The sequence below is a fragment of the Polyergus mexicanus genome, unplaced genomic scaffold (assembly GCF_030449975.1).
Source record: "Polyergus mexicanus isolate NDT 795.1 unplaced genomic scaffold, iyPolMexi1.0 SCAF_2, whole genome shotgun sequence".
NCBI classification, from domain to species: Eukaryota; Metazoa; Arthropoda; class Insecta; order Hymenoptera; family Formicidae; genus Polyergus; species Polyergus mexicanus.
This window is the reverse complement of record NW_027223322.1, coordinates 7,176,941-7,185,436: the sequence shown is the minus strand read 5'-3', so window position 1 is coordinate 7,185,436 and position 8,496 is coordinate 7,176,941. Positions and strand designations below refer to the sequence as shown.

The 8,496-nt window shown below is 37.5% G+C and overlaps 1 pseudogene; it reads right to left on the bottom strand.

Moving 5' to 3' along the window:
* Nucleotides 1-5,934: 5,934 nt before the first annotated feature.
* LOC138941153 (zinc finger protein 862-like) lies at nt 5,935-7,051 on the bottom strand (annotated as a pseudogene).
* Nucleotides 7,052-8,496: the final 1,445 nt, after the last annotated feature.

The following is an 8,496-nucleotide window of genomic DNA, read 5'->3' as shown; positions in this document are numbered from 1 at the left end:
ACGTGTGCTGGCGTGCCTGTCCTGTTTACACTCTGGGTGCCTTGCAGGTCTTGGGGAAGGCTTAGCTGCTGCTTCCGTCCGTCAACTTCAATTGAATTGATTGTTGGCGTGCCCGCTTTTTAACACGACCATGTCTTTTGCAGGTCTTGCTTAGTTCTGGCGATGCCCCGGCAGATCCCACCGCTGCCACCAAATTATGTTGTGCCTCCGGAGAGGCACGGTAGTTGGGATCGTTTGCCGAAAGGAATTTGGGAATTCGGGCTCCGCCTGAGAACTTCACTGTTTTTATTTGTTTAAAGATTGACACCTTTTCAGTTAAATAAATATATTAATATCTATTTTATTTGTGACTTGATTACAATGTTCCCGCACTTTCGCTCGCGTCGCGTATCACGATAACGGATATCTTAACGTGCGCGTGTCTAGAATCGAGTTTCGGTCTCGAGACTCGCCTCTCGCTTCTTCGTATATATTTCTGCCGACTGCATGGCTATTCAATATTATAATAATTATTGATACTCGTTTTGACACTCGCGGTTGTTAGAGATATTGCTCGCGTAAAGGAATAAAGATCGCCCGCGTAATATTAATTAATGATCAAGACTGCCCGCGTAATATTAATGGTAAAGACTGCCCGCCGTTCGTTAGCGGTGGGCCTTTTTATTAACTCCCCTTGGCTTCCCGGGAGGGGGTCGTTTAGCGACAAGGCTGTGTGTCATGTCGCTTGATTTTGGCAATCTCCGGATGCAAGCTAAGAAGTTCTAAGTAGGACTTCTTTGCTTGCACTTTCGCAATTTCTTTATTCCTTTTTATTTCGCTTTTAAGTAGGACTTCTACGTTGCATTTTCGCAATGTCCTTCTTCCGCTTGCCCTGATTTCCGCGTTTTCGCAATGAAATGATTGCACGGTCGCTCGGGCTTAGCGCGTGGCTCGCGTTGTCAGCGCTTTGTTCGGTCAACGCTCGTAACGTGATCTGTATTCGCGTTACACGTTGGACAATCATGTAAAATAATATGTATTTAGAATAATATATTTAATAATTCGTGTATAGCCTGTTCGGGCTATAACAGTATATATATATATATATATATATAATGTGTATATATATAATGTGTATATATATATATATATACACATATACATATATACATATATATATACCTCATGACAAAATCAAAAGAGACAATATGAGCAATGTTATATTGTTGTGTTCAAATATGTATGTGACACAGACATCTGTGCTCTAAATTTGCTCGTACGAGATAGAGCAGTAGAAATACAACATTTTTTTCTGTCTCCACATATTTACATAACGCGAAAGTCTTGGATTTTATTGCTCTGTCTAAGATAAGCCCTAAGCCCGACGAATTCGATCATGATGGCGCCATTATTTTCATCCTTCATTAAACCCCGTATCTTTTTATTCGCGAGCGGTATACCGTACACATTGTCTACTGCATAATAGCTGGTATCAAATTTGTCGACGTTGCGTTTTATATTTTCATATACATCTTCACATTCGATGTGACATGAGACATTCGGTGTCGGTATACACGACTTTACATTTTTCTCGATACATACGTACCATATAATCGTGGTGAAATTCGTACAAACATGCCTTGGATATGTCGAATATACACATATTCACGTAAATTGGTTTATTAAATTTAACTTCGAGATTCCGCAATTCAACGGCGATCAAATTCTCCGAAAACGCGCTTCTACTGTGAAAATTTGGTTTTGCGATCATCGTCTCTGCGCCATATCTTCCATCACAATGTGTCACGAGCTTAATATTAACTTGATTGCGCACATTTTCCATCATTTTGCCAAATAACGCATTATTCATTAAGTTATATAAATTTTTTTCAAAATCATTTTTTGCATGTGTTCGGAATTGTGTAAGTTCGATATAACTGCCATGGAGATTGCAAAAACTGTAATATTCGATGTATTTTTGTAATGCGAAGTCCGTGTCGCGTGCATTGCTGCAGGTTGCAGGTTATTCTGCTGCTTACCAGGTTGTTCGTCGCCTGTCGGACAAAACGGTAAGTCGGTGTACGTATCGTGAACACGTTGCGGATACTCGAGATCGACTTCAAGGATGTAGCATATAGGCGAATCAAGCGCGATCGATGATGTATCAATATTGGATACGTAGTTGACTCATCGAAAATCTGCATAGGGCAAAGGTTGACATTGCTCATCCGTACAAATCATTTACATTAAAGTATGTGAGATACGAAGGTTTCGATGGATCGTACGACTGCTGTACTTGTTATTAGCATGTGTGTATTTATTGGAACATTAACTCAAATCACCGCGTATTCCACGTTCGACAAATAAAACCATGTCGATATCTGTAAGCAATTCGAAAGTAATATTCGTATGCTTCAATATGGCGTCCCACGTGTATCCAGGAAGAGTAAGTAATACGCGGGGTCTAGCCCACAACTTTTAATACAACTCTCGCGGAAATTTTCAAAAATATCTGCTAATAACAAGACATCAATTGTGAGATACAAGTCGTTATATTCGCCCAGCGTTCGAATGGAGAACCGCTTCCAGATGTTCTCTGCGTGCGCGTAATCGCTCTCGGATATTGTGTCACCGGTCAAGGAACTGTAAAATGATTCGCGCAATGGTAAATACGTATTTTGCAACTTGTCGACGCAGTCAATATATTCGTACCAAAAGACGCCCGTGTTAATAAATTGAAATTGTCATTTGGTAAATTTTGAAATTCAGATTAAAAAATTTTGAGTTTGTCTTTATTCAAGAATGATGCCAATTTATCGAGACTGGTTGTAACAAATTTATCTGAATCGATAAAACGCAATTTAATATGATTTTTCGATTTCTCATCGACAAGTTTAACGTTTTGCGTCAATGACATATATTTTTCCTTTGTTATCGGATGTAACTCGTTTTCCCTTTCAAACGCTGTAGCTATTTCCTTGATAATAAAATGCACGTCGTAACCGGATAAATTATGAAAAACTATGGGAATGCAAAAAGAATCTTTATAATTTAAATTGCAATTTAAATGCGCGGAACCTCTGTATTGCCCGATCAGATGGCAATGACCGCGTACGCGTGTATCGTCTTGTACGAATGGTTTCTCGCAAATGTGGCAATATGTAGCGTTGTGAAATTTTTCCCATTCATCGGGTGTTAAATTTACCATGGGGACATTAGCTGATAAAATAGTCTTTACACGTTGCGCTAAATTTTTTAGTTCTTCAACGAACCATGACATGCAATCGATACCGCGACGAGAATGATACGCGGATAACAATACGTCATACAAACAATGTACATAATAAGCAATACTAAACATTTTATGATGGTGATAGTTTCTCTCTTCCTCCGTCTTATCCAAAACGCACTTCAGATCGACGTATACGATGAAAGGTAGCTGCTCTTTCCGAGTATAGTTGTTGAATGTGAGCTTGTTTTTATCGCTCGGTAATCGGATAGCGCATTCGTTCATCTCTCAACAGTCCATCATATGTGACTGTAACTTGTCGTTCGAATCAAAGTAGTGCAAACATCTTTAAAAAAAATAATATTTATTTTTGTTCAATTATTTCTATAATATTTTATTAAATATATACGTAAGTAGGATAGTAAGGATGCTTCCAGCTCACTTTTGTGATGAGCGCGAGAGAGAGATACCATTCGAGAAAGAGAGACATAGATATGTGTCGGAGCAGTTTGTAGGCGCCCGCGGGGGGGAGTTCGGGTCGGGGGGGACGGAGGGGGGGTACGTATGACGAGGGGGGAAACGCGGCCGGGGGGAAGCGGGGTACGAGTCGCCGAGAGTGCTCGAGAGATGGCGCTCGGGTCGATCGGGGGGGTCGCGGTTCCTCCCCGATTCGACCTTGACGCGACTCGTTCTTTAGGGACGCGCGACGCTTCTAGCGCGCGATCCGCTATCGCGATTCTTTAGGGACGCGCGCGACGCTTCTAGCCAGTGTTGTTCTCGGGGACGCTTTTTTCGCGCATGCGCATTAAATATAGCCTTTAGGTATGTGTCACATTTATAAGAAAAAGGGTGCTATGGAACCTCTACTGAGATAATGTTAAAAATAAATTAAAATATTTTATAAATTATAAATAAATTACAAATAAATAATTGAATAATTAATAAAAGATGACATGAATGAGTTTAAAAAATTTTTAGCTTTAAACATATTGTAAACAATATACATGCACAATTATAATTATAAAATATTAAGTTTTATGAAATATTATTATTAATAAAATAATTGTATAATAATAAAATAAACTAAAAAAAGAAAGGAAATAAAATAAATTGGTCATTTTTTAAAAATAAATAAAAGTATTTTATTTGGCAGAATCATAAAGAATACCAACATTTGTTGCAAGGGTAAGGAAAACTGCCAAAAACCTCACCAGTATTCATAACAAAAATATATCACAATTTTTTTATTATTTAAAAATATAAAATAAATATTTATATTTATATGGTAATATTTATAAAAAAGCAAAATAAATTCTTAATAAACTTAAATATGTTAAACTTAACTATATTTTATAAAATATCAAATAAATAAAGATATTACATATCAAAATAATAGCTACACTAAAATAAAAGTAAATAAATAAGAAATAAAAATAAATAATATATAAGAATGAAGAAGATTAATTCATTAATTAAAAAAAAAAAATTTATATTGCACATTGCAGGTACATAAAATAAATTAATATTGCACATTGCAAAAAAGGACATTTATAGAAAATATCTGTAACAGAAAATATTGTTAGAGTAATAATATATGCATGCATAAAAATCGGGCTAGATGAATGTGAATTTATATGTTAAAAAAATATAATAAAATATACAAAAATTGTAAAAACAAAATATGAAAAATTACAAAATTAAAATAAAAATATCAAAAATTACAAAAATAAAATTAAAATACCATCAGATGAAGCGCATTATTTCGCGGATAAATTATGTGAATTATATAACTCTAAGTGTCGCGAATAAATTTCGAAATTTATACAATTAATGCCTGCAGCCTGAAAACTTGACCGAGCTATGCAAATTGCGGAAATAGTTTCAATGGATAATCGATTCCTTTTCTTATTTTTAACATCTGTAATTATCGAGAAAATACGTTCGGCTTCGGCATTTGAATGTGGAAGAGAAAATACCGCTTGAACCAATAATTCTAAATTTCCAAATATTTTATCTCCATTAAAATCTTTAAATTCTAATATTTTTTTCCACATTTGATTTATTTCTAATGAAGCTAATTCTTTTTTCTCTGAATCATTAAACATTGACGGCAGAATTCTCCATTCGAATGCTAATTTTGTTAGGTCAATATTACCTACGCGCAAAGCAACACAAGTTAAATCTTTAATTTTAATTCTTGCTTCATCAAAAAGAGCGATTTTGGGATCTAAAAAAACTAATTGTTCAAAAAAAGTGTCTTTATATGGTAATCGTTTTAACATTTTGCGAACTGCCATCTTATAAAATTCTAAACACGTTAATCTAATTTCTTTCGCGCACTCTAATGATACTGTTAATAAAAAGTGTTCACATTCGGGCCCGACATATATATTATTTAGGTGTTGGATATAATTTTCATTGTCTACATTTAAAGTAACAATTTCTTTCAAAGCCTCCGGAGTCATAAAATTTTGAGCAATTTGCCGAATTATTTGCTGACTACTTTCAAACAATCTATGTATTAAAATTTCACGTGATTGAAATAAAGCATTAAAAGTGTTGAAGAAATTTAACGAATATTTTAAAAATAATAAATATGCTTTAATAAAATCATCATTTAACTGGGATAAAATAATTTCTGCAGATTTTAATTTGTCTTCAGTTACTACCAAAATAAAATAATTTCTTAAAACTTCCCAATTATCTAGTACTCTAATCACGCAATGTTATAAAACAAGCCATCTTGTATTCGATAATTTCAAAATTTTATTTTTTTCTACATTAAAAAACTCTTGAAATTCAGTTAAAATAGCACATCTCTTTGCACTGCCCGAAATATAAGTAGCAATACCTCTAATTAAACTTTCGCAAGATTGTGGCAATTTCTCGCAAGCTTTACTAGCTATAATGGCAGACGAATGACAAATACAATTTAACATTACTACACCCGGTATTTCTGATTGTAAACGTGAAAAAAAAAGAATTATTGCATCCAATCATTACAGATGCATTATCACTTGCCATACCAAATATATTTTTAATAGGAATCTGCTTTTTATTTAAAACTTCTTTAAAAGATTCGTAAATTTTATTAGCTGAACAATCCGTAGCATTTAAAGATATTAAGTCTAATAATTGCGTTTTAACTTTATCATCCGGTGAGAAAAATTGTACAAGAACACACATAATTTTTAAATCTGAAATATCCGTGCTTTCATCAATTAAAATTGAAAATCTACGTGTTTGCAAAATATCAATTATTTTTTCAGTTTCGCGTCTTGCAATTACATTTTTAACAACGTTAGTGCACTTTTTTCGGCCCAGTGAAAGATCGTGCACAATTTTAGAATCTATACAAATATTTTTTAATAAAGGAATTAAATGATCTGCAGTATAAAAAGCAATATTATGTTCCGAAAAAAATGCTGCTAATTTTATTTCCGCGCGTTTAACTTTATCACTATGCAGACCATTGTTATTATTATGATCGGGGCTTTGAAGATTTACTTTAACTATATGTTTGGCCCTTTGAGAATGCCGTATTAAATCTGTTTTGCTACATCTGATGGTAGTATTGCATAAATTGCAAAAAGCTTTATTTTCAGTTGGATGGGGAGCCAACCATCCTTTAAAATTATCTTCATCTAGCCACGCATTAACAAAACGTCTTTCTTTCTTAATGGCTCCTTTTTTGTTTTTATCCTCCATACTAATAAAAAAATAATATCTATTTATTATTACTTACCTAGCCTATGCTTAGCCTCCTCTGGAACCCGCCAAAACTTTCGCGCCTAATTGCCCTTGTGTGCACATTACATACTAACTATATACGCCGTCGCTGGATTTCTCTACCACCGCGCTGCGCATGCGCGAAAAAAGCGTCCCCGAGAACAACACTGCTTCTAGCGCGCGATCCGCGAGCGGACGCCGGGCGCCCGGCGTCGAGGGGGACAGGGGATCGTCGGAGGGCAGTCGAGCGGATAGAGGGGCGTCCCTCGTCGCTCTCCTCTTCTCGCGGCGCGCGTTAGCGGCGATACGAGCGCGCTTATCGCTCTAGCGAGACGGCGGATCTTCGAAAGGTGGAATAAAGAGACATCGTTGTTCTAGCGAAAGAGGAGAAGTATTTTTATTGTTTTCTTTTACAATATTTTTAATATATTAATAATACGATAATACAAGTACGCGGATAAGCGTATCACGATTCCCCGAAGAGCAGAGCCTGCAGCTCGCAATCGATCAGATCATTGCGGTCGAAGTTATCGCTCTCGCGTATCATCGCGGGAATAAGCGCCGTATCGCGAGCGCCTACCGCGATGTCGAGGAAACGAGTCAGCTTGTTGTCCACGCGCATGGTTACACCGCTTAAAGATGCAACGATGCGGTTGACGCAAAGTTCCAGATTTAATATAGTTACGACGGTGCTCTTCGATATGGCCAGACGAACCTTGGGCGTTTCGAGACGGAGTATTCGGAGAATGTTGAGTTTGCCGAATCGTAGCGTCAACTGTCCGATGTATATCGGCGCCGGAGGGCGCACCTCGTCGCGCTCGTCGGAGCGAAAGTGCGACAGAAGCGTAGATCGTAGATTGAGCAGTTCCTTCCACGTATCCGGCGTTAGCGAGATCTCCTTGCCGTGACAATCTCCGAGGACGATTTCCACGAAAGCGGGTCGGCTGACGTTAACGCTGACTTCCAGATGTTTATACGCGGTTTTGATCAATGGATAGCGTCTTTCTAAGATTCTGAGCGGTCGCGCGACCGAGACGTCCGCGTCGCGTCTCGGCGTCTGATCGCGATCTCGTCTAAAAATAGATGCAAACGATGAGAGAAAACGGCGCTAGTGAATTATTAGTTCGAATAAATGTTTGATAGTCTTACCCATTGTTCTTTTTAGCTTTTTTAGCGTATTCCGCGCTATCTTCGCGATCTTGCTTGGTTAGCCTCGATCGATCGTCGAATGAGTGTTGCTGCTGCGGTTGCCCCCCCATTGTCGCGTACATCGTCGCTCGTTCTTTCTCGCGCGTTAGCTTCGGCGTGTATAATGAAGCGCTTAACGGATGGACGGTCTTTATATACTCGCATAGAGATCGCTTCTTCCCCTTTCGTAGGACTGCGCTCGATGCCAAGCGCGTGTAGATCGAAAGGACCCGCCGAGGTTACGATATTCGTGAATTCTTTGAAGGCGTAGAACTGACGTTTGGCGAAGAAATATAGATTACCATCGATGTATCGGAAGGCCGACGTTATCGCGGACGGAATTCCGGGAAATATATCTTTTAACGGGGCGT